We start from the raw sequence: 26511 nt of genomic DNA, 5'->3' as shown, positions 1-26511 counted from the left end.
GGGTGTGGTGGGTATATGTGGGTGTGTGTGGGGGTGTGTGTATGTGTGGAGTGTGGGTGGGGGGGCGTGTGTGTGGCGCGTGTGTGGGGGAGGTGTGGGGGTGTGTGTATGTGTGGGTGTATGTGTGGGGGTTTGGGTGTGTGTGGGGTGTGTGTGTGGGGTGTGTGGGGGGGTGTGGGGGGGGGTGTGGTGTGTCTATGTGGGTGTGTGGGGGGGTTTGGGTGTGTGTGGGGTGTGTGTGTGGGGTGTGTGTGTGGGGGTGTGTGTGGGGGTGTGGGGGTGTGGGGTGTGTGTGTGGGTGTGTGTGGGGGTGTGGGGTGTGTGTGGGGTGTGTGGGGTGTGTGTGGGGGTGTGGGGGGGTGTGGGGTGTGTGTGTGGGTGTGTGTGGGGGTGTGGGTGTGTGTGGGGTGTGTGTGTGGGGTGTGTGTGTGGGGTGTGTGTGGGGGGGTGGGTGGGGGGGGGGGGGGGGGTGTGTGGTGTGTATATGTGGGTGTGTGTGGGGGTTTGGGTGTGTGTGGGGTGTGTGTGGGGGGTGTGTGTGGGGGTGTGTGTGGGGGTGTGGGGGTGTGGGGTGTGTGTGTGGGTGTGTGTGGGGGTGTGGGGGTGTGTGGGTGTGTGTGGGGGGGTGTGGTATGTATATGTGGGTGTGTGTGGAGGTGTGTGAGGGTGTGGTGGGTATATGTGGGTGTGTGTGGGGGTGTGTGTGTGGGGTGTGTGTGGGGGTGTAGGTATGTGTGGGTGTATGGGTATGTGTAGGGGGTGTGTGGGGTATGTGTGTGTGGGGGTGTGTGTGGGTGTGTGTGTGTGTGGGTGTGTGTGGAGGTGTGGGGGGGTGCGGTGGGTATATGTGGGTGTGTGTGTGGGTGTGTGTGTGGGTGTGTGTGTGTGTGTGGGTGTGTGGGGGGGTTTGGGTGTGTGTGGGTGTGGGCGTGTGTGTGTGTGTGCACGAACTCAGTTGCGACAGATGTGTCCGATACTTCGCGACCCCACGGACACCGCCAGGCTCCTCTGTCCGTGGGGTCTTCCCAGTGAGAATCCTGGAGTGGGTTACCGTTTCCTACTGAAGGGACCTTCCTGGCCCAGGGAGCGACCCCTCGCCTCCTGTGTCCCTGTGCTGCAAGCAGTGAGCCAGCAGAGAAGCCCCAGTGCAAGGGACCTGACTGCAAGTCACCCTCAGAAGTGTAGCTGCTCAGCCTCAACCTGGGCTGCTGCGAATCCTGAGTGATGGAAGAGCCGTCCCCAAAGCACGGCGAACTGCAGCGACAGCTCCTTGATTCAGGAATGTTCCAGTACTTGGCTTTTGTTGTTGTTGTTGTTTAAGGACTGACAGAGCTTCGTGGTCAAAGAAATGCGAGTCACTTTTACCTGAAGTCTGTATCTGCAAGCATCACAGAGGCTAGCTGCACACCCAGGACAGCATCTCACCCTTAGGAAGGCTTCCCTGACCTTCCAAGTCTGGCCAGATGCTGCTCCTGGGTTTCTACAGCAGCAATCTTTATTTTCCATTCTAAACCTCAATAGAATACGGCTTTTTAATATCAGTTCAGCATGTTCCCCTTTGCAAAAGCAGACAGAAAGCCATCCAGGAGTAAATCTTCATTGAATAGAAGACCGCCCCACACCCCGCCCCCCCACCCCGCCCCGGCCCGGCCAAGTACTCCTAGCTACAGACACGACGTGTGACATGGATGAGCTCAGCAAAGCCTAGCCTCTCTCTGGATCAGTTTTCATAACTCAGCTTACCTCTGTGTGTGTGTGGTGTTGGGGGCGGGGAGAGGGAGAACCGAACACAGCTCCCTAAAATTAGAAGTCAGGGACCCTTGCCTTGAGTTCCCACAAAGGCCCACTGGCAGAAAAATCCATCAAGAGCACTGATTTCAAAAAATGACCTTGAAGTATAAGATGAAAATTAAATAAAAAATTCACCGTGAAGAAACGCAGAGTCTAGACTCTAAGCCCTGACTTTAAAAGTCGTCAGAATTTCCTGCAGCCTTCCTCGTCAGAATCCCCTCAAAAAACAGGGAACAGAGAGAGAAGAGGGAAAGCAGGAAGAAGGGGGGAAAGGTGACGAGAAGGAGACAGAAGCAGGAGAGCAGAGAACCCAGCGCCGCCGCGCAGTCTGCACGGGGTCAGGGCAGGCCTGGAGGCGACCCTGCAGGCGCTCCGCCGCCACCCTGCTTCCTGGAGGGGAAACCCGCGAGGCCCAGAGCCGGCGCGGGGGCGGGCGGGCCCGGAGGCCACGCCCCCTGCCCGCCCCCGCCGCCCCGGCTCCGCCCCCGCCGCCCCCCAGCGGGCAGGGCCCACCTCTCACGCAGACGTTTCTTCAATCCCGATTCTGCCACTTGCCGGCTCTGGGACCCCAGGCTGGCAGTTTATATCTCAGTGATCTTATCTTTAAAAGAAGGACATTTACGTCCACGAGGAATTGGGAGACTTGCATGTGTTTCTGAGAGAGAACAGGGCAGGGACCCAGGCAGGGACTCAAAATACACGCCAGTCTCCACCGCACACACACCCACGGCCCCAGGAGACCAGGATGAGGCCCGCTCTTCAGAAGGCTCCCTCTACAGAGAAGAGTAGCAGAGCTCTGCACTGCGGGTTTTTTCAGTTACAGGAGAGGAGACGCAAGGGGAGACCTCCCTGACAGCCTTCGCCCGCGGAGCAAAGCTGCTCAAGAGGCAGCTAATTCCTGGCCTGGCCCTCAGTTTCCCTCCTCTCCCCGCCCCCCGGCCCCCGCCCCTCCCCCGGCCCTTTACCATTTGCTGTCTACACATCTCATAATCCCGGATAATGTTAGCTCAGCGGTGCTCAAACACCACCACCTCAGCCTGCAGCATACAGGAAGGCCCTCATCCCTGAAAGGAACCTTGGGCTACACTCCACAGGCTGGGCAAACAGCAGTCATTTGGTTGAGCTTGGATTAAAATGACAGCAAATATGTGGCTCACTGAGTCACGAACTGCAGACCCCCAGCTTAAAACAGGCAAAAGCTGTGTTTTACTAGGTGACTCGAGGAAGGATTTTAGAGTCAAAGGGCGTGTACCCCAAGGAGACTTTTCTTGCTGGGCGGAAGCTGGCTCCAGTGCCCTTCCAATCAGACCCATTTGCTCACTCCATCCTTTAAAGCCAGCCCTGGTGGACTCCCAAACCCAAGATTTGCGTGGAAGGAGGCCCCAAGAGCTCTCTGAAATCCACAGCTGGACCGTTAGCAGCAGGATCTACGCCAAAGGACTCCTCCCATCCATCCTAAGTTTGGGACCTGCCCAGAACTGCTCCAGGAATTCTGACGGGCTCCACGGAGTCCTTCCCAGGGAGTCACTGAGAGGCCCCACCAGGGAGGCTTCTATCCTTTCAAAGGGACCCCCAGGAGGTCAGGGATGCAGTGGAGGTCCAGGTCTCACCTGGCTCAGGGCCCCCAGGCAGAGGGAGGGACACCCAGTGCTTAGGATAGAGCGTCCTGTGCATAATGGGTAAGCCTGGAAAACACCTCACGAGGTGAACGACGCCAATCACGAAGGCCCACACACATTGCACGCTTCCGCTTATATGAAACGTCAGCAGAAAGTCGATGAGCAGTTGCCAAGGGTGGGGGGGGGGCGGGTATGGCTTGGTTGGGGAAAAATGAGAATTATACTGCTGATAGGTACAGAATTATTTGGGGGGGGAGTGATACAACGTTCTAAAATTGACTGTGGAGACAGTGGCACAGCCCCATGAATACACGAAAACCACTGAATTGCACACGCGTGGTATATGAATTCATAACTCGATACAGTTGCTTTTTTAAAACATGCTTCCCTGAAGTCTGTCTTACAGAAACCACACCCTTGGGACCAGGTTCAAAGGAAATCCTTGCAAGTTGCTCTCATGAAACAACCCAAAGTGCAAGTGTTATCCATGCATTCACTGACTCACTCACTCAGACCACACTTCCCAGTGACAGCTGCGGGCAGAGCAGACCACCTTGTCAGAAACGCAGCATCACTCCCCTCCCAGCATCCAGCTTCGCCTCTGTGCTAGGTGCTGGGGCCTCCTTACCACACCAGACAGCCAGGAAGGGCCGCTGACCCTCTGTAGCTGAGGAGCTCTGGAGCCTTTAGGGGGAGAGTTTCAGGAAAACTCTTTCCCAATTCTGCTCCCCACAGGGCCACCAAACATCCGCATATTTTTAGGGTTTTGCCCTCCCCCACCCCCTTCTGCTGCTGCAGACAGCTGACACTCCAAAATTTCCAGAAGGGAATCCAAAACTCGCAGAGGAAAAGAGGCTCTGAGTGAGGCTGCACACGGCGTTCCGGGGTCAGCGGAGGGTTGGGGTCCAGGTCCCCGAGAGCGGCACGACAGCCCCCCGTGAACACCCGCCCTGGGGACAGCAGAGCGGGCTACTCCGGTCCCCGAGCTCCGCGCCACAGGGCGCTTCCCGAACAGGACGCAAGCCCCCAGCTCCTAGACGAGAGTGCCCGTGGCTGCAATTATGGCAGGCAGCGCTCAGACCCTTGTTAGGACCGAGGCCGCCCCAGGGCACAACGCCGCCCCTCCCGCGGGGCGCTAACCCTGTCTTGCCTCTGCTGTGTGCTTAGTCGCTCAGTCAACCCCGTGCGACCCCGTGGACTGTAGCCCGCCAGCTCCTCTGTCCATGGAATCTCCAGGCAGGAATACTGGAGTGGGTAGCCGTTCCCTCCGCCAGGGCATCTTCCCGACCCAGGGATCGAACCCAGGTCTCCCGCATTTCGGGCAGATTCTTTACCAGCTGAGCCACCAGGGAAGCCCAAGAATACTGGGGCGGGGAGCCTATCCCTTCTCCAGGGCATCTTCCCCACCCAGGAATGGAACCAGGGTCTCCCCCAACGCAGGCGGGCTCTTTAGCTGCCGTTGCGCGTGGCCCGCCAAATCCCAGCTGGCGCGGAGGTTCGCCTCCCCCCAGCCGCGCGCACTAGAGGGCCTGAGGCAGCCAGCAGCTCCGAGGGGTGAAAGGGGGCGAGGGGTTGGGAAGCCCGGGAGGAGAAGGCCCTCCAGCGCCGCAGACGGGCGGTGCACCTTAAGGCCGCGACCTCCTGGGTCCAGACACCGAAGCCAAACGCGCGAAGCAGCCGCGTTTCCGGGCGCACAGACGTGGACGAGCCGCTGCTGCTGCCAACAGCCTGCGGCCCTGCGGGCTTGCTCCTCTTCTCGGCTAGCACCTGGTGCCCAGCGCTAATCACCCGCGGGTGTCTGGGTGAGTTTTGCAGCCCGTGATCTCCATCGACGGTTCTCCCAACTGACCCTTGAGTGCTGAGTGCTTAGCCGTCAGTCGTGTCCGACTCTTTGCGACCCCATGGACTGTAGCCCCGCCAGGCTCCTCCGTCCATGGGGTTTCCCCGGCAAGAATACTGGAGTGGGTTGCCATTCCCTTCTCCAGGGGATCTTCCCGACCCAGGGATCGAGACCGTGTCTCCTGCATTGCAGGCGGATTTTCTACCCGCTGAGCCATCAGCGTGCTTTCTGTTTGTAACACAGTCCTCCAAAGCAATCCCTAAGCCCCTTTCTCACCATAACGGTAGCCTTTGGGAGGCCCTTTCTGCTTGGAAATGCTGGCATCTACCGTCTGGAAGCCAAACCCGCTCCTTCCCGCAGATCGCTCGCCGCCGCCAGCCCCGGGGCGGAGGCTCGGGAGAGCAGCACCGGCGTGTGCCGCTCAGCGCTCAGACCTCGCTGCCGGGCGAGCGTGCGGGACGCGGCGGGCGCGCCTCCGCTCCCTCCGCGCCGCGAGCAGCGCGGGCGCGCGAAGAGCAGGTTCCCGGCGGCGCCCCGCGTCCGCAGGGGGGCTCGCCGCCTGCGCTTTCCCTCCCTCGGAACAGACTCTCAAGGCCGACTAGAGAGGGAAGCAGAGGTTGGCACTGACCTGCGCCCGCGAGACTCCAGCCCAGGCCGCGTGGCTCTTGGTGCCCGGGGCCCGTCCCAGTTCCGCCGCGAGTCCGCTCTCCCGCGCGCTGCGCGCCCGGCGCCCCTTTAATTGGCCTGCCCCCGCTCCACCCCCGCCTGCCCGCCCCGAGCCGCCTCCTCTCCGGCGCTCCCTCCTGCGGGGCGCCCGGGATCAGATAAGAGCGGAGGCAGGCGCGCTGGCGGCCGCTTATGAAGCGGGAGGCGGCGGCGGGGGCGGGGGGGAGGCAGGCTGGGCCGCGGGCAGCGCCCCCAGTCCCCGACGACTCCCCCCTCCTCCCGCCGCCCCGGACACTCCCGGGGGCCGCCCAGCGCCGCGGCCGCGAGCCTGGGGCCAGGGAAGAGCCGCTCGGGCCGTCCCCGCGCACCGAGGCCGGCGGGCGGCCTCGCCAGGTCAGCGCCCGTGTGCAGGTGCCGCGTGCCGGCCTCCGCAGCCCCTAGGAGCCCCGTCCGGGCGCCCGGGGGACCTTCGGCTGGGACTGCTCGGCCGCCCGGTGCTAAGACTCCAGGCTTCTCCTGCCAGGGGCGCGGGTTCCAGCCCTGGCCCGGGAACTGAGATCGCCCGCGCTCTGCGGCACGGCCCCAAAAAACAAAAGAGGGGACCCCGTCTCCCTCTCCCAGAAGCAGGGCAGCGACGCTCGGGCGGGAGCCGGCGCACCGCCCAGGAGCGCTCCCGGGCGCTTCGGTGCGTTTGAAGGGACGGGCGTCGGCGGGGCCCCCGGGCGCGGGCCCCCAGACCGAGATCCCGAGTGAGGAAGTCTGCGCCGAGGCCGGGGCCCAGTCCCCCGAACCCCGCGGCGGTCCTGGTCCGGGCCGCCCCGAGGCCCTGGCCGGCCGTGAAGCACTGGAGGCTCCGGGCCTCCGCCCCCAGACCCCAACCCCCGGGCCGCGGCCGGGTCCCCGGGAAAGGCGTCAGCATCAGCCACTCCTTAACCGAACCAGGAGCCCCCGGCCCTCCCGCGGCTGGTGCGCGCGCACGTCGGGAGGGAGTTACACACCGGGAATCCGTCAAGGCGCCCCTTCGGTGAGAAAAGCACGCTCTCGCCTCGGAAAACTGGAAAGGCAGGTGACGGCGAAGGCAGGAAGGGGGCGGTGCTGTGAAATGCCCGGAGCCCGCCCCCGAGACAGGGAAGGGGCTGCGGCCGCGCACCTCACTTCCAGGAGTGCCTGCGGCTTTCCCAGCCTTCCCGCGCCCCGCGCCGCGCGCGCCGCGACTCTGCCGCATCCGCACCCCCTCGGCGCCCCCCGCCCCCCGAGTCGGCCGCATCCGCACCCCCTCGGCGCCCCCCGACTCTGCCGCATCCGCACCCCCTCGGCGCCCCCCGCCCCCCGACTCTGCCGTATCCGCACCCCCGCACCCCAAGTCGGCCGCATCCGCACCCCCTCGGCGCCCCCCGCCGCCCCCGCCGGCCCTGCGGTCGGAGCGCAAAGGGGCCCCAGCCCGCACGGCCGCCCCGCGTCTGTCGGTCCTTCTGCGAACCCATCGGGGCCCGGCCGACGGACCGCTTGGCTCCCTGGTTAAACCCGGTTCGCAGCGCACGTTTTTATCGAGACGGGGTCTGGTCTGAACCCTGGGTCCCGTCCGCTCCGCGGCGGGGGTGCGGGCGCCACCTGCTGCCTACGCCGGGGGTCGCGACAGAGCGGGGCTGGAAAGACAGACGGACGAACGCGCGGGACCCGGAAGTGCTGCAACCCCGCCCTCACTCCACCCGAGTCAGGACTTCGTCTCTCCCCGCCCTGCCCCGAGCAGTGCCTGCAGCTTCCATACTCCGTCCCCCTTTTTCACTAACAACGTCTGCTCTGGGTCCTTCATTCTTACCAAGATACAGGTTGTCGGTGTGAGTTTCCCTTTCCTGCGATTCCCTTGGGGGAGGTAGTGCGGTGTTGGCATAAAGTCTGAGACAAAGGGGGAGGAAAAGTGCTTCTGATGGAATTATAGATAATTTCAAAATTATAGGAGATGGGGAATTCTCTGATGATTTAAAAGGCAAAATATATGTGCAAAAATCCACGCAGAGGAGCAGAATAGTTTCATAAAAATCTTATATGATAAGGTACTTTGTTTTGCAATGATGTATCAGGCTATTTTTAAAAATTCAAACTCGTCTTTCTTTCATCTTTTAACCTTTTGATTTGCATTTATTTCACCTTCAACGTAACTACATAAACTTCAGTTACTCTTGAATCAGAATGGCTGATTTTAATCAGTTTTCCACTTAATTGCAGTCGTGTGTGAATTTCCAGCCCTTTCAAGAGAGCGTTTATTCAGCATTTATCTTGAGGTCTTTTCTCAGAACCTGGAAGAATACTGAAAACTCAATCAGAGAAATATCCCAGAAGACCCCACTAGTGGTCTCCTCTCTCAATCTAAAGAAGAAGACAAAAATGCCTCTGAAAGAATACGTGAATAGCTGAGACCTTTTTAAAGACATCCGAAAATTCCACCTTCCACAGTCATTGATTCTAAACTCTTCTTAGAATCTCATCCTGGACTGGTGTCTCGACTGTGACTTTCCCTGAAAGGACTCCACGCACATCCTGTTACCCCTTTCTCCCCTGTCCCCTGAAACCCTCCTGCAGGAAGACTCTGAACTCACTCTTCCCCTTGCTTGTTTCACTTTGGTGAAGCTATTTTGCCTCTCTGAGCCTAACTCCTTGTGTATGAGAAGGGAGCCACTAATTACCTCTCGGGCAGTGGTCATGCAGATTAAATGACTGACGCGTGTATGGACCCAGTTCCCTAAATGACAAGTGGCGGCTGTCTCACTCAAACTCGCCCTGTCTCCCTCCTGTCCAGGGCACTCGGGGCTCCTCTCATCAGCAGCCCCTATGGGTGAGTCCTGCGGTGTTTCTCAATAGAGGCACTTTGACATTTTGGATGGGTCAGCATGACTGCCCCAGAGGTTGCAGAACATTTATTACTCCTAACTCCAGCACCAGATTCCAGGAGCATCCTCCCATCGCCGAGTCATGGTGAAGACCAAAACGACCGCCTCGCATCTCCTCCTACACTCGCAAGCCATTCACTCCCGGCAGTTCTACTCCAGCCCCTCTGTAATGCTCACCTATGATTTTCTCCGCCCAGCCCATCCATTCCCCCTTATTTTGGTTACAGAAGGATCCTACTCAGCCAGTAGCAAGTACAAACTGATAATATCGATAACACGCTATAAACAATAACCATGGCCCCCCACCCCGCACCCCACCCTCCGTGCTGATATCCCTCCCCTGGGACTCTGAGCATTTGTCCTGGTCTTGCAAGAGCACTGCAGAGAACCTTGGGCACCCCGCCTCCTGGCCAAGGGCTGACGGACCTTCTCGCTGATGGACGTCCCTGCAGTGTGCTGTGCTGCGCTTAGTTGCTCAGTCATGTCCAAGTCTTTGCGACCCCGTGGACTGTGGCCTCCCAGGCTCCTCTGTCCATGGGAGTCCACACAAGACCGTGGGAGTGGGCTGCCACGCTTCCTCATGTCCCTGCAGCACCGGCTGGTAAACACTTCGCATCTCACCACGGAGGAGCAGAACTCTGATGTCTTTTAGGAAATCGCCTCCACTCCACTGGACACAGCGGTGGGGGGCTGTCATTCAGGGCTCTGTTATCCTCCAGCCGAGGTGGGCGAGAGCTGAAAACCAGGCCAACCACCTGCTCTCCCCCTCAGACCTGAGTACAAAGCAACAGGACGAGGAGGAGAGAGAGGAGTGCTAAGGGGAGGGGGAGGGGGGCTCAAGAGGGAGGGGACATAGTGTGCCTGTGGCTGACTCACGGTGACGTTTGGCAGAAACCAACACAGTTCGGTAAAGCAGATAGCCTTCCGTTAGAAAATAAATAAATCAAAAGTGCTAAATTTTTATCTCGATGCATTCTAGCAATGAGACCTTCAGTTCAGTTCAGTTGCTCAGTCGTGTCCGATTCTTTGCAACCCCATGAACTGGAGCACGCCAGGCCTCCCTGTCCATCACCAGCTCCCAGAGTTCACTCAGACTCACGTCCATTGAGTCAGTGATGCCATCCAGCCATCTCATCCTCGGTCGTCCCCTTCTCCTGACCCTAATCCCTCCCAGTATCAGGGTCTTTTCCAATGAGTCAACTCTTCGCATGAGGTGGCCAAAGTACTGGAGTTTCAACTTTAGCATCAGTCCTTCCAATGAACACCCAGGACTGATCTCCTTTAGGGTGGACTGGTTGGATCTCCTTGCAGTCCAAGGGACTCTCAAGAGTCTTCCCCAGTACCATAGTTCAAAAGCATCAATTCTTTGGCACTCAGCTTTCATCACAGTCCAACTCTCACATCCATACATGACCAATGGAGAAACCATAGCCTTGACTGGATGGACCTTTGTTGGCAAAGTAATGTCTCTGCTTTTGAATATGCTATCTAGGTTGGTCATAACTTTCTTTCCAAGGAGTAAGTGTCTTTTAGTTTCATGGCTGCAGTCACCATCTGCAGTAATTTTGGAGCCCAAAAAAATAAAGTCAGACACTGTTTCCATTGTTTCCCCATCTATTTCCCATGAGGTGATGGGACCAGATGCCATGATCTTCGTTTTCTGAATGTTGAGCTATAAGCCAACTTTTTCACTCTCCACTTTCACTTTCATCAAGAGGCTTTTTTAGTTCCTCTTCACTTTCTGCCATAAGGGTGGTGTCATCTGCATATCTGAGGTGATTGATATTTCTCCCGGCAATCTTGATTCCAGCTAGTGCTTCTTCCAGCCGAGCATTTCTCATGATGTACTCTGCATAGAAGTTAAATAAGCAGGGTGACAATATACAGCCTTGACATACTCCTTTTCCTATTTGGAACCAGTCTGTTTTTCCATGTCCAGTTCTAACTGTTGCTTCCTGACCTGCATACAGGTTTCTCAAGAAGCAGGTCAGGTGGTCTGGTATTCCCATCTCTTTCAGAATTTTCCACAGTTTATTGTGATCCACACAGTCAAAGGCTTTGGCATAGTCAATAAAGCAGAAATAGATATTTTTCTGGAACTCTCTTGCTTTTTCCATGATCCAGTGGATGTTGGCAATTTGATCTCTGGTTCCTCTGCCTTTTCTAAAACCAGCTTGAACATCTGGAAGTTCATGGTTCACGTATTGCTGAAGCCTGGCTTGGAGAATTTTGAGCATTACTTTACTAGCATGTGAGATGAGTGCAATTGTGCAGTAGTTTGAGCATTCTTAGGCATTGCCTTTCTTTGGGATTGGAATGAAAACTGACCTTTAGTACAATAAATAGCTCCTTATATCTAGACATCAGCAGAAACACATCAGTACGGCTGTGCTGGCTGTTAAAACGCTGAAATACTTTCCTGTCCACACTACAACCGTGAGACTTTCTAGGCAGCTCGGTGGTACAGAATCACCTGCAGAGCAGGTGGGGACAATTTGCCCCCTCCCGCATATTGGATGTGGAGAAGGAAATGGCAACCCACTCGAGTATTCTTGCCTGGAGAATCCCGGGGATAGAGGAGCCTGGTGGGCTGCCGTCTGTGGGGTTGCACAGAGTCGGACACGACTGCAGCGACTCAGCATGCATGCACGCAGGGCAGGAGGCATTAGAGACCCGGGTTTGATCCCTCATCCGGAAGGTCCCCTGGAGGAGGGAATGGCAGCCCACTCCAGTGTTCTTCCCTGGGAAATCCCATGGACAGAGGAGCCTGGCGGGCTGCAGTCCACGGGGTCGCAGAGAGACAGATGGGACTGATCGATGGAGCACACAACCCTGAATATTCTCTCCACCACCCACTCTGGGGTCAGTGCCCCAGCGTCCCCTTTGACCCAGCAGCTGAAGCGGTGTCTGTGTCTCCCTAAAAGCCATATGTTGAAATCCTCCCAGTGGTGATCATTTTCGGAGGTGGGGCCTGGGGGGTTGCTTCCCTCACGAGGGTTTATCATGAATCGTGAATAGGATTGAGGGTCTTGCCTGGAGAGATCCCTAACCCTTCTCACCAGAACCTCAGGCGAGCCTTCCCTCTTCAGTGCTGGAAACTGGAGATCCAAAACAGTGAGAAATACGTTTCTGTCCTTTGTGCGCTACTCAGACTATGGAGTTTCATCACAGTAGCCCGGACAGGTTGAGACACCCTGTCGGGCCCTGAGCGCCGCTAGGTTCCTGGGTGGCTGTTAGCTCCCCTTCCTGTTGGGCTCTGCCTGGGTCTCTTGTTCCATCAGCTGAAGATCAGCCCTGCCCAGAACGCCGCAATATCTTTGGCTCCTGTCCTCCCTTTGTCTCCGTTCTGTGAGCTACCCTAGTTCTGCCACATCTGATTTCTTTAACTGCTAACTGAAGAATCCAAGTCAATCTTCATTTTACCAAAGTCGAACCTGAGATAAAAGACATGAGAGCTTGTCTAACTTGCCCGGAGGATTACTAGCAAAGTCGGCCCTGGAATTCAAACATCTTCACTCCCAGTGAGCTTCTCGCACTGGAGTGCATCGACACCTTTCCAAACGATAGCAGACACACAGCCTGTGCTCGTACCGGATTCCACTTTACAAAAGGCATTCAAGAACACCAAAAGCAAAAGCGAAGTCGCTCAGTCGTGTCCAACTCTCTGTGACCCCATGGGCTGTAGCCTACGAGGCTCCTCCATCCATGGGATTCTCCAGGCAAGAGTACTGGAGTGGGTTGCCTTTTCCTTCTCCAGGGGATCTTCCCGATCCAGGGATTGAACCCGGGTCTCCAGCATTGCAAGCAGACAATTTTACAGTCTGAGCCGCCAGTGAAGCTCAGCAACATCACAGAGGTCAAACTCGCAGTGTCCTTCGTGGTTCTGGTAACCCCCCTTCTCACAGTCACCCTTCGTGGTCTTGTACCAGTGGCTGAGACGTTTCTCAATCTCTCGGCTCCATGGCCCAGATCAAAATCAGGACTTTAGAAGCACCCAAGTTCCTCACGTTGGGCAACAACCTGGCAGCGTGCACATGCTGCGTAATAGGTTCTATTCATAATTCACAGCAGAACAGGACTGGAACAGGCACGAGAGATCACACAGACACGCACACACGCACACACACACATACACACACACACCCACACGCACACCCACGTGCACACACATGCGTGCACACGCACACACGCACACGCACACGCACACACGCGCACACGCACACACACGCACACACACGCACACACATGCACACATGCACACACGCGCACACGCGCACACACACACACACGCACATGCATAACACGCAACGCACCCATGTGCACACACACATGTGCACACACACAGTAATTACATCACTTTACACATGAAGAAACGGAGACCCAGGGAATGAAATCCCCAGAAAGAATCAGGGGCAGATATTACTAGACTCAATATCATCTAAAATAGTAACACCAAGGAAGGAGCAGCTTTACTGAGAGTCATTTGGATACTAAGTCGTGGAGTCATTGAGACAGCCCATGTGGACACTTAATGTTTTAAGCATAATTTCACTAAAATAATTTATGTGCAATTTTAAAATCTGCACGTGTATGTTTAGTCGTGTCCTGCTCTTTGCAGCCCCATGGACTGCAGCCCAGCAGGCTCGTCTGTCCACGGGATTTTCCCAGCGAGGATATCAGAGTGGGTTGCCGCTTCCTGCTCCAGGGGATGCTCCCCACCCAGGGACTGAGTGCCTTGCATCTCCTACATTGGCAGGCAGGTTCTTTTCCATTGAGCCACCTGGGAATTCTAAATAATACTAAAACTTGTTAAAAAATATTCTCTTGCTCGCCAGAGGCAATCACTTTTGCGTCTTTTAGCAGTCTTCTCTCTGACATTTTCAAATCTCTGGACTTCTCAATATGGCACACACACCGCTGTGTGTTTGATGAACAGTGCTGGACATTATTTCTGTGTTTCCTACTATGGTAGAAGAGGATGCAGCTCTTGCAGGCCGCCGCCTCCCTCTCCTCTCTTCTCTTCCCGAGACAGCTGGATGACACCTTTTGGTTAACTCCGTCTCAGTGTTTCCATCCCTACACTATGCAAGTGTTCCTTTAAAAGCATCATAATGAATTGCGATCGTTGTCCCTTCTACATTCAGGTTTTCTCTGAAGTTAGTAGTTGTCTTGATTTTTCCTTTGTTTTATCTGCCTTTTCCGTCCTGTTACTCTTTTCAATAGCATCTCAGCGCAGCTTCTGTAAGTCACGGACATCAGTAGTGCTTTTAAATGCCCCTTCTTCAGCAGGCTTCCCTTCAGACCCGCCCAGTTGTCAGCCTGGTCTTGCTTTCTTGCCCAGCTTGGATTTCCTCCCTCCTCTCTCCAAGGCTGGGTCCCTGTTTCCTGGAGAGTATACCTTCCTTCTTCTCAGTGTATTCCCTCGTTTGGGTTGACACTTTCTCCAGGAGTTTTCTTTGGTTAAAAGATGGTTCGGGACTTCCCTCATGGTGCAGTGGGTAGGAACCTACCCGCCGATGCAGGGGACACGGGTTCGACCTCCGGCTGGAAAGGCGCACGTGCTGCAGAGCAGCTAAGCCGGAGCGTCACTGCTACTGATGCGCGCCTAACGCCCCTGCTCTTCGAGGAGGCACCTCCGTGATGAGAAGCCCACGCACCACAGCGGAGCGCGGCCCCACCAGGGCGACCAGAGGAAGCCCGCACACACCGACCGAGACCCGGCGCGACCAGAGTCTTTTTAAAATTAAAACACAAAGTGGTTCAAGAGCAGCAGGCATGGTGCTGGCAGCTCCAGGCGGCTTGCCTCTGGGTCCTGCTGCGCCCATCTGCTTGACTGACCTGGACACCGGCATTGCGATTATCCCCCTGGTTACCACTCTGGGGGTCCTCTCCGGGATATCCTGTTCTCAATCTCGTCCCTCTCCCGAGATTGAATTCTACTCCCCCTTTTTTGTTGTCTAGTGTTTTAATTTTTTTCTTTCAGTTTTATTGAGATATAACTGACATAAAGTTGAAGGCATACAATAAATTATTTGACTTAAATACATCATGAAATGACTCCCACAATAAGCTTAGTGAGCATTCATCATCTCATATAAATAGGGAGATGAGGATAAATATTCCCTCATGTGAAGAAGGCCATTCTCTAGTGACATCCTAAGGCAGGGGCATGGCGGAAGGTGGGGGATACATTTCTGAGACCTTGTATGTCCTTGTGTTCAAGTTTCTTTCCCTAGTTTGGCTGTGCATCCAGTTCTAGCTTACGGCTTTGCTGGTGGTCTACTGGTTGAGAATTGGTTAAAAATCTGCCTTGCAATGCCAAGGTTTGCAGGTTCAATCCGTGATCAGGTCACTGGGACCCCACCCGCTGCGAGGCAAGTGAGCCTGTGCAGGGCAGCCACTCAGCCTGAGTGTGCAGAGTCACTGGGCCACAGCTGGCCTGTGCACTGCTGAGACCACGTTGCGCAGCGAAATAAAAAATATATTTTTCAAAAACTTTATAAAAAAGAATTCTACCCTAGAAATTATTTCCTGTCAGAACTCTGAAGGTATGGCACCCGGATTTCACGCTTCCAGCATCGCTGTCACAACGAAGGAGCTGCGCTCGACGTTTTTGCTCAGTTGCGTCTCAGGCAGAACTGTCTTCCCCTCCTTTGGGCTCTTAAAGTGATTGTTGTCTACTTTCACCAGAAAAACAATCGCACATCACTCTGAGAGGCTCTTTTATGGCCGTCAACCCTGGCCGATATTTAACACATTTCCTTCCTCCCTGCCCAGGGTGAAACGCAGGCTTCTTTGGAGGCAGGATAGTGGTCAAGGGCAGGGGCTCCGGCAGAGGCTTGGCACGATCACTAACCTTGCGCAAGTTGCTGAGTCTCTTTGTTCCTGGTCCCTAATTTGTGAAATGGGGATGGAGAGCGCACCTAGCTCATGGGCATGTTGTGACTATTAAGTGAATTAGTTCATCCAGCCTAACGAACCCATTAAGCCCTCAGAAGAGTGTCAGGCCCCCAGTGGGCTCTCTCTGTGCCAGGCACCGCTTTGTGCCCGCCGCTCTTTTCATTCCATCCTTTGTATAACAAAGGCCTCATACATATATGTGTGTGCATTTAAAATGTACTCACGTGAAATGCACAGATAAAATACCCCAGAAATTAACTATATAAGGATTTGCAAAAAAGTGAGTCTGAAGTGTCCACAAAATAATGAGGAAAAGATACGACTTTTTGGCTAATGTGTGATACGTACTTTTTTTCTTGTCTCCATCAGCCGTGCACATTGATGAGCAGTGGGGGTGAGCGACTCTGATCAAACTCTAATAGCATCGTTTATTTATCTAGACTTTTTGATGTGGACCATTTTTAAAGTGTTTTTTTTTCCTTTATTTTATTTTACAATACTGTATTGGTTTTGCCATACATTGACATGAATCCACCACGGTGTACATGCGTTCCCAAACATGAACCCCCCACCTACCTCCCTCCCCACAACGTCTCTCTGGGTCATCACCGTGCACCAGCCCCAAGCATGCTGTATCCTGCGTCGGACATAGACTGGCGATTCGATTCTTCGATTCTTACATGATAATATACATGTTACAATGCCATTCTCCCAAATCATCCCACCCTCTCCCTCTCCCTCTGAGTCCAAAAGTCCGTTATACACATCTGTGTCTTTTTTGCTGTCTTGCATACAGGGTCGTCATTGCCATCTTTCTAAATTCCATATATATGTGTTAGTATACTGTATTGGTGTTTTTCTTTCTGGCTTACTTCACTCTGTATAATCGGCTCCAGTTTCATCCATCTCATCAGAACTGATTCAAATGTATTCTTTTTAACGGCTGAGTAATACTCCATTGTGTATATGTACCACAGCTTTCTTATCCATTCATCTGCTGATGGACATCTAGGTTGTTTCCATGTCCTGGCTATTATAAACAGTGCTGCGATGAACATTGGGGTACATGCGTCTCTTTCAATTCTGGTTTCCTCGGTGTGTATGCCCAGCAGTGGGATTGCTGGGTCATAAGGTAGTTCTATTTGCAATTTTTTAAGGAATCTCCACACTGTTCTCCAAAGTGGCTGTACTAGTTTGCATTCCCACCAACAGTGTAGGAGGGTTCCCTTTTCTCCACACCCTCTCCAGCATTTACTGCTTGCAGATTTTTGGATCGCAGACATTCTGACTGGTGTGAAGTGGTACCTCATTGTGGTTTTGATTTGCATTTCTCTAATAATGAGTGATGTTGAGCATCTTTTCATGTGTTTGTTGGCCATCTGTATGTCTTCTTTGGAGAAAATGAAACTAGATCACTTTCTAACACCATACACAAAAATAAACTCAAAATGGATTAAAGATCTAAATGTAAGACCAGAAACTATAAAACTCCTAGAGGAGAACATAGGCAAAACACTCTCCGACATAAATCACAGCAGGATCCTCTATGATCCACCCCCCAGAATTCTGGAAATAAAAGCAAAAATAAACAAATGGGATCTAATTAAAATTAAAAGCTTCTGCACAACAAAGGAAAATATAAGCAAAGTGAAAAGACAGCCTTCTGAATGGGAGAAAATAATAGCAAATGAAGCAACTGACAAACAACTAGTCTCAAAAATATACAAGCAACTAAAGTGTTTTTTAATTTGTCACAATATTGCTTCTCTTTTGATGTTTTTGAGTGTTTTGGCGGCGAGGCATGTAGGATCTTAGCTTGCTGAGCATGGACTGAAGCTGTAACCGCATGCATTGGAAAGCAAAGCCTCAACCGCTGGACTGCCCCAGCAGTCCCCCTAATAGCTTGAGCGTCTTACCCCTGGAAGCGCGCAGGCTAGCACGGCCTGCAGAGTCTATAATCTCACGCCGAGTGGCTGCGCTGGATTCTGTTTTTCTGAGTCTTAGGTTTGCCATCATTTGAACGGGAAGGAGCGACACCTTCACCAAGCCCGTCAGTGGGATTGAGTAGCAGTCTAGTGCTCTGTTCGTACAATAGTGGGGATTCGACAGAGGTTTCTCAAATTACATTTATTTCAACAAGGATCAGAGCGGGGCGGGGGGGTCCCCAGCTGCTTGAGGAAGTCTTTCTGCTCTGGTTCTTCCTGTGTAAAGTCAGTTATGAAGCTCCTTCAGAGAAGCCCATGTGCCAGTGTTGACCGCGCACTCGGGACCTCACTCATAACGGGGGCGAGGGGCGAGCCTGCCGCGTGCAGCCGCGTGCAGCCGCGTGCAGCCGCGTGCAGGCCGTCCGCGAGCCGCCTCTGTCCTTGCCGTGCGGCTGCGGCCAGCCCGGAGCCGCCCCGCCGAGCCGTACGGGGAGCGGGGAGCGCGCGCTGGCTGTGTGACCAGGCGGGCCACCGCTCAGCGACGCTCCTTCCGCCACAAGCGCAAGCCTCTCCAGCAGGAGCCTGGGGGCCTCCTCGCGGGGAGGGGGGCACGGAACGCCGCGACGCTCACGCCGTGCCATTGGCCGGGCTTCCCAGGCCGCCCGGAGGGTAGAGCGTCCGCCTGCCGTGCGGGAGACCTGGGTTCGATCCCTGGGTCGGGAAGATCCCCTGGAGGAGGGCATGGTGACCCACTCCAGCGTCCTTGCCTGGAGAATCCCTGGGCAGAGGCGCCCGGTGGGCTACAGTCCATGGGGCCGCAGAGTTGGACAGGACTGAGCGTCTTCACTTCGCTTCATGTGGTTGGCGGGCGATGGAAGGGAGGAGACCGGGAGGAGGGAGGGGAGGAGGGGCTCAGGGAGGAGGGCCCGGGAGGACGGCCGAGCAGAGGCTGAATGAGGGCAAGGCCGGCCGGGGGCTCCCTGGAGGAATGGCAGAGAACCAAAGACGCCGTTTCTGAGGACAGAGCGCCTGCGAAGGGCCCGTGAGGTCTCAGAGGAGAGAGTGAGCCGGGCACAGCCGAAGCGCGAGGTCAGAGGGGTCGCAGGTCCAAACACAGGGGAGCCTCCAGGCAGAGACCTCGGACTTTGCGTGGGAAGGGGACTTCAAAACACAAGAGTGATCTGCTCAGACTTCACTCCCAGAAGAATCTCTCAGACATCCGGGTCTGTCTTTTTCATTTGCATCCCTCATCTGAAAAAAACCTTTTTTATGATTTTTATTTTTCATTGGAGGATAATTGCTTTTGTGTTGGTTTCTACCATACCAACAACGTGGATCAGCCATAGGATACATATATCCCCTCCCTCTCGAGCAAAATTTTGTTTCTGCAAGGGAGAAGAAGAATTTTTAAGGGATGGTCATTGTGCTTTCAAAGCTTCCTGAAATACACTTTCATGCATGATCTTCACCACAAAACTATGGAGATAGAACACATGTACTGTCCACTTGGAAAAACAAATGCAATCTTGAAGAAATTAAATAGGGAAAAGGTTTCTTGTGGCTCACAGCAGATCCCCAGGGAGCTCTGCTTTTCCAGGATGGGGTTCAACATGCTGCATATTGATTTCCTCAAGCACCGCACCACAGTTCCATAGAGAAACCACAGTTCCATAGAGAAACCACAGTTCCATAGAGAAACCACAGTTCCATAGAGAAACCACAGTTCCACAGGGAAACCACAGTTCCACAGGGAAACCACAGTTCCATAGGGAAACCACAGTTCCATAGAGAAACCGCAGTTCCATAGAGAAACCACAGTTCCATAGAGAAACCACAGTTCCATAGAGAAACCACAGTTCCATAGGGAAACCACAGTTCCATAGGGAAACCACAGTTCCATAGAGAAACCACAGTTCCATAGGGAAACCACAGTTCCATAGGGAAACCACAGTTCCATAGAGAAACCACAGTTCCATAGGGAAACCACAGTTCCATAGGGAAACCACAGTTCCATAGGGAAACCACAGTTCCATAGAGAAACCACAGTTCCATAGAGAAACCTGGAGAAGGGCCCAGGAACACACAGGGCTAGACGCAGCCCTTGCCTCGAGGCGGCATCTCCCCAGGGACTGAGCCTTAAACTGGGGGAGAAATCCTGACAAACTTTCAGCTCGTTCCAAGCCTCCTGTGAAGTGAACTTGCCACGTCTGATCCATCAGCACTGGTGATAATGAAGTACCTTGTGACAACCTGTGATGATAGAACTGAACACGATTTCAAAGTCTTTTCTTCCAGCACAGGACAAAAATGCATATTCATCTCAGAGGTTTCAAATCAATGATCGAAATAAACGTATCCATCTGATCTTTGAAAGCAGATTTATTCCTGGTGTACAATTTGTATTCCTTTGTAACACTTTGTATTCCTTTGTAACATGATTTTATTTTGATGATTTTATTTAATTCTTCAGCTCAGTCACGAAGAGAGGAAGTAAAGATTCTGGCGGTGAAGCTGTGAAATTCTGATAAACTTGAATATATCTGAGAAAGGCATTCCTTTAAAACTTTATGAATGTATTTTATACGTTTGAACCTCACAATTAAAAAGACTGTTGGTCGACCCCAAGTCTTCGGGACTAACTGGAAAAAGCCAACTGACTTGACCGACCTTGCAGTCATCCTCTCCTGCCCCTCACTGAGTGATGATTGCGAGTGGAATTGTCCTCGAGTCTCAGGCATCCTTTCTGTCTCCCCGACACTGCCAGTGCGTTACAGCTGCTGCTTTTCGGCACAGTTGGTCTCGCTGGGGTGGCATTCTCCTGCACCCTCACCCAGAAAAGGCTCTGTTATCCCTGGAGCTCACGGCATACTGATTTTCCTACTGAATTTCTGTCTGTATAGTTTTCTAGCCAATTCTAGAAAGGCTCGTTAACAAGATAGACAACTCTTTGGAAGAGCTGAACGCTGTGAGCTCTTCATCTGGAGTTAGTTAAATGAGGCGGGGGAGAAGGAAGGGTCCGTCCCTGCAGCCAGGAGACTCTCACCCGAGGCGGTGGACTCGGCCGCTGGGACGCGTCTGCGGGACTAGCTCCGCTCTTGATGCTGCCAGGGAAGACATCATCCACGTCACTCCACTCCTTCAAACTCCCTGAGACTTCTGGAAGATTCCAGGGAAGGAGAACTTCCTGCCCCCTTCCCGCTGACAGCCTCATTTGAGGAAAGCCTTTCACTCCTAGAGCCCAGATGGGCCCACAGAGGACAAGGTCTACCCCCTCGTGACTTTGCCTGCAGGCCAACACGAGGCGGGTAGGAAGGAGAGAGAGAGGAGCGGGGAGAGAGAGAGACTTTAAATCAAAGCTGGTAGGTTATGAAAGACATGAAATGGCTTTGAAGAAGACTGATACCCTTCCTGCTTAGCTTTGAAATGTTTCCATTCAGATTTTTATAAAAGTGGGCTGCCATTTCCTTCTCCAGGGGATCTTCCCAACCCAGGGATCGAACCCGGGTCTCCCGTTGCGGGCAGACACTTTAACCTCTGGGCTACCAGGGAAGCCCTTTATAAAAGTTTGAATAGCTTTAAAAATATCTTTAGCCAAATAATTCATGTTCATATAAAAAACTACAAAGGGAGAAATGGAAGAAAGGAGGGTCACCCAACATTCAACCTCCTTGAAGCAGCCGCTGTGTTTAAAGCGATTCCCTCTGTATACAGGGGTCTCTAAATGTTTTCAGAGATGTGCTCATACTTTCCATAATTTGTAAACTTTTCTTCTCACTGACCGTTGTACCACCATTGTAATTAATTTCAATGTTTTAAAAATCACCTTAAACCTCCAAGTCTGGTAGTCCAGGTGGGACAGCCTAGATATTCTTAACACATTTCCAAATTTGTTTAAAAAAAAAAAACTATATAAAATGTTTAAACAAAAGCTATTAAAATACATTGTTAAACCAGTAAGAAAAATTTTTTTTAATCCTTAGAAGGCAAAAATGAGTAAGAGCAGGAACCCAGAGGTGAGCAGGCACACACACACGCTTTGTCCTCAGGCGTCTGCCAGCCCCGGAGGCTGATCAGCTTAGCCTCTCAAGCGCAAGGTAGGGCCCCCGAGAGGGAGACCCTCACATGAAGCTGGGAACCTAGACAGAAACGTCATCAAAGGAAAGGAGAGGCAGAGATGAACCCACTCTCAGAAACAGACAGTGAAGTGCTGCTCTGGCTCGCCTTTCTAATCCTGGAACTGGGTGAATGAGTGGCCGTGATACTGCGCGAGAAGGTGTCGCTCTAAGCCAGTCCTCACTCAGGCTTGCGCTCTGAGTTCACACCGTGTGTGACTGTGAAAGCCTCAAGCTAAGAATTGCTCGGAATTAATCACGCGTTGATATTGTCCTTCAGCGTCTAGCAGAAGCAAGGGGGCCCTTTCTGGAGGAGCTCACTCTGGCTGACGGGGCTGTGCTTGGCCCCTCAGGCGTCTCCGACTCTCTGCGACCCCGCGGACGGCGGCCCGCCAGCCTCCTCTGTCCGTGGGATTCTCCAGGCAAGAACACTGGAGTGGCGTGCCCTGCCCTCCTCCGGGGATCTTCCCACCAGGCCTCCCACACTGCAGGTGGATCCTTTACCGTCTGCGCCACAAGGGAAACCCTACTCTAACTGGGTCTCAAATAATTCCACAGATGAGAGTTCCAAGGAGCATGAATACATGGCCAAAAAGAGTCACAAAACACACAGGAAACAAGAGACCACGAGCCACAGCCAGCAGAAATAATACAAGAATGATAGAATTAAATTAGACCTGCAGACTCTGGACAGTGCAATGCACAAGCTACTTTAAAATGCTCATAAAACAAAACATGTAATTAAGACTATAAGTATGAACAGGAGATTATAAAAATGACTAGGCAGGTTCAGAAGGAAAAAGGCATTTTGAGAAAAGAAAAAACTAATATTTAAAAGTTAAAAACTCAGTGCCTCTAGATAATCAGTACTAGAACACATACAATTTTAAAAATCAGAAAAAGAGCAAAATATAAAATTAACAAACAAAATTAATATACTTCATATACAGCAATAATGTAAGAGTGAATCCCATTTACAATAGAAAAAAAAGAAAAATTACTTAGAAATAAGCTCAATATGAATTTTGGAAAATCTACATGAAAAAATACTAAAACATTCCTGGAAGACATAAGCTTAAATGGATAGGCATCCCTTGTTCTTCAATCAGTTCGGTTCAGTTCAGTTCAGTCGCTCAGTCGTGTCCAACTCTTTGTGACCCCATGAATCGCAGCACGCCAGGCCTCCCTGTCCATCACCATCTCCCGGAGTTCACTCAGACTCACGTCCATTGAGTCCGTGATGCCATCCAGCCATCTCATCCTCTGTCGTTCCCTTTTCCTCCTGCCCCCAATCACTCCCAGCATCAGAGTCTTTTCCAGTGAGTCAACTCTTCGCATGAGGTGGCCAGAGTACTGGAGTTTCAGCTTTAGCATCATTCCTTCCAAAGAAATCCCAGGGCTGATCTCTTTCAGAATGGACTGGTTGGATCTCCTTGCAGTCCAAGGGACTCTCAAGAGTCTTCTCCAACACCACAGTTCAAAAGCATCAATTCTTCGGCGCTCAGCATTCTTCACAGTCCAACTCTCACATCCATACATGACCACAGGAAAAACCATAGCCTTGACTAGACGGACCTTAGTCGGCAAAGTAATGTCTCTGCCTTTGAATATACTATCTAGGTTGGTCATAACTTTCCTTCCAAGGAGTAAGCGTCTTTTAATTTCATGGCTGCAGTCACCATCTGCAGTGACTTTGGAGCCCCCCCAAAATAAAGTCTGACACTGTTTTCACTGTTTCCCCATCTATTTCCCATGAAGTGATGGGACCGGATGCCATGATCTTCATTTTCTGAATGTTGAGCTTTAAGCCAACTTTTTCGCTCTCCTCTTTCACTTTCATCAAGAGCCTTTTTAGCTCCTCTTCACTTTCTGCCATAAGGGTGGTGTCATCTGCATATCTGAGGTTATTGCTATTTCTCCCAGCAATCTTGATTCCAGCTTGTGTTTCTTCCAGCCCAGCGTTTCTCATGATGTACTCTGCATAGAAGTCAAATAAGCAGGGTGACAATATACAGCCTTGACGGACTCCTTTTCCTATTTGGAACCAGTCCGTTGTTCCATGCCCAGTTCTAACTGTTGCTTCCTGACATGCATACAGATTTCTCAAGAGGCAGGTCAGGTGTTCTGGTATTCCCATCTCTTTTCGAATTTTCCACAGTTTATTGTGATCCACACAGTCAAAGGCTTTGGCATAGTCAGTAAAGCAGAAATAGATGTTTTTCTGGAACTCTCTTGCTTTTCCATGATCCAGAGGATGTTGGCAATTTGATCTCTGGTTCCTCTGCCTTTTCTAAAACCAGCTTGAACATCAGGGAGTTCACGGTTCACGTATTGCTGAAGACTGACTTGGAGAATTTTGAGCATTACTTTACTAGCATGTGAGATGAGTGCAATTGTGCGGTAGTTTGAGCATTCTTAGGCATTGCCTTTCTTTGGGATTGGAATGAAAACTGACCTTTTCCGGTCCTGTGGCCACTGCTGAGTTTTCCAAATTTGCTGGCATATTGAGTGCAGCACTTTCACAGCATCATCTCTCAGGATTTGAAACAGCTCAACTGGAATGCCCTCACTTCCACTAGCTTTGTTCGTAGTGATGCTTTCTAAGGCCCACTTGACCTCACATCCCAGGATGTCTGGCTCTAGGTTAGTGATAACTCCACCATGGTTATCTGGGTTGTGAAGATCTTTTTTGTACAGTTCTTCCGTGTATTCTTGCCACCTCTTCCGAATATCTTCTGCTTCTGTTAGGTCCAGACCATTTCTGTCCTTTATCGAGCCCATCTTTGCATGAAATGTTCCCTGGGTATCTCTAATTTTCTTGAAGAGATCTCTAGTCTTTCCCATTCTGTTGTTTTCCTCTATTTCTTTGCATTGATCACTGAGGAAGGCTTTCTTATCTCTTCTTGCTATTCTTTGGAACTCTGCATTCAGATGCTTATATCTTTCCTTTTCTCCTTTGCTTTTCACTTCTCTTCTTTTCACAGCTATTTGTAAGTCCTCCCCAGACAGCCATTTTGCTTTTTTGCATTTCTTTTCCATGGGGATGGTCTTGATCCCTGTCTCCTGTACAATGTCACGAACCTCATTCCATAGCTCATCAGGCACTCTATCTATCAGATCTAGGCCCTTAAATCTATTTCTCACTTCCACTGTATAATCATAAGGGATTTGATTTTGGTCATACCTGAATGCTCTAGTGGTTTTCCCTGCATTCTTCAATTTCATTCTGATTTGGTAATAAGGAGATCATGATCTGAGCCACAGTCAGCTCCTGGTCTTGCTTTTGTTGACTGTATAGAGCTTCTCCATCTTTGATGGAAAGAATATAATCAATCTGATTCTGGTGTTGACCATCTGGTGATGTCCATGTGTAGAGTCTTCTCTCGTGTTGTTGGAAGAGGGTGTTTGCTATGACCAGTGCATGTTCTTGGCAAAACTCTATCAGTCTTTGCCCTGCTTCATTCCGCATTCCAAGGCCAAATTTGCCTGTTACTCCAGGTGTTTCTTGACTTCCCACTTTTGCATTCCAGTCCCCTATAATGAACAGAACATCTTTTTTGGATGTTGGTTCTAAAAAGTCTTGTAGGTCTTCATAAAACCGTTCAGTTTATGACTCAATACCATAAAGATGTACGTTTTTCATAAGTTAACTTTAAAAATGTTTTATAAAGCCTCCATAAAGATACCAAAAAGCTTTGATCTTAAAATGAGATAAATTGATGTACAGATATACACACACACACATGCACACATACATATATGGAAATGTATGAAAAGTTGACACCTGCAATCATTGGACCAAAATAACTGGAAACCCTTTAAGAAAGATAGAATCACATCCCCAACTCACCCTGTACAAAAGGAAGAAAACAACAAACAGATGAGAACGCTAGTTATAAAGATGCAGCCACGCAAATGCTGGAAGAAAGCAGGTGAGTTCTCTGAAATCTGGAAGGAAACTCTCAGTTCAGTTCAGTTCAGTCGCTCAGTTGTGTCCGACTCTTTTCGACCCCATGAATTGCAGCACACCAGGCCTCCCTGCTGCTAAGTCACCTCAGTCGTGTCCGACTCTATGTGACCCCATAGACGGCAGCCCACCAGGCTCCCCCGTCCCTGGGATTCTCCAGGCAAGAACACTGGAGTGGGTTGCCATTTCCTTCTCCAATGCATGAAAGTGGAAAGTGAAAATGAAGTCGCTCAGCCGTGTCCAACTCTTAGCGACCCCACGGACTGCAGCCTACCAGGCTTCTCTGTCCATGGGATGTTCCAGGCAAGAGTACTGGAGTGGGGTGCCGTTGCCTTCTCCTGCCAGGCCTCCCTGTCCATCACCAACTCCCGGAGTTCACTCAAACTCACGTCCATCGAGTCAGTGATGCCATCCAGCCATCTCATCTTCTGTCGTCCCCTTCTCCTCCTGCCCCCAATCCCTCCCAGCATCAGAGAGTCCCGCATCGGAGGCAGACGCTTTAACCTCTGAGCTACCAGGGAAGAATATATGCCAAGGTGTAAACCACAGCTTTCCATGGGTGGTGAGATTATATACACTTTCTTCTTTTTGTTTCTCTCTGTTGCTAATATTCTCTATAATTATTATGCCTGTCTTTTCTAATTTCTACAGAAGTTATTTTTATTTTTTTTAAATTTGTGGGTGGGTCTTTTCTGAGTCTGAAAGTATTTTAAAATGTTCTCCGCTCCAGGAGCAAAAATTAAAATTCCAGGGAAGAGGAATCTAGTTGTAAGTACAAGTGTTGGGGCAACATTAAGAAGCTG

At 52.0% G+C, this 26511-nt stretch overlaps 1 protein-coding gene across 8 annotated transcripts in view; it reads right to left on the bottom strand.

The window, feature by feature from the left end:
- COL14A1 (collagen type XIV alpha 1 chain) overlaps nucleotides 1–6987 on the bottom strand; it is a 225232-nt gene extending 218245 nt beyond the window's left edge. For 4 of the 8 annotated variants that reach the window (XR_009595100.1, XM_060394001.1, XM_042254547.1 and 1 more), the window contains exon 1: nucleotides 6915–6987. The gene's annotated coding sequence lies outside the window, so the exon portion shown is untranslated. Of the gene's footprint in view, nucleotides 1–5526; nucleotides 5667–5878; nucleotides 5962–6914 lie in introns of those variants that run through there. The other 4 variants (XM_027973273.3, XM_042254546.1, XM_027973271.2 and 1 more) reach the window with 2 other exon arrangements.
- Nucleotides 6988–26511: the final 19524 nt, after the last annotated feature.

This window comes from Ovis aries, chromosome 9 (assembly GCF_016772045.2).
Source record: "Ovis aries strain OAR_USU_Benz2616 breed Rambouillet chromosome 9, ARS-UI_Ramb_v3.0, whole genome shotgun sequence".
In the NCBI taxonomy this organism is placed as follows: domain Eukaryota; kingdom Metazoa; phylum Chordata; class Mammalia; order Artiodactyla; family Bovidae; genus Ovis; species Ovis aries.
The sequence above is the reverse complement of the archived record's forward strand: the minus strand, read 5'-3'. Positions and strand labels throughout refer to the sequence as shown.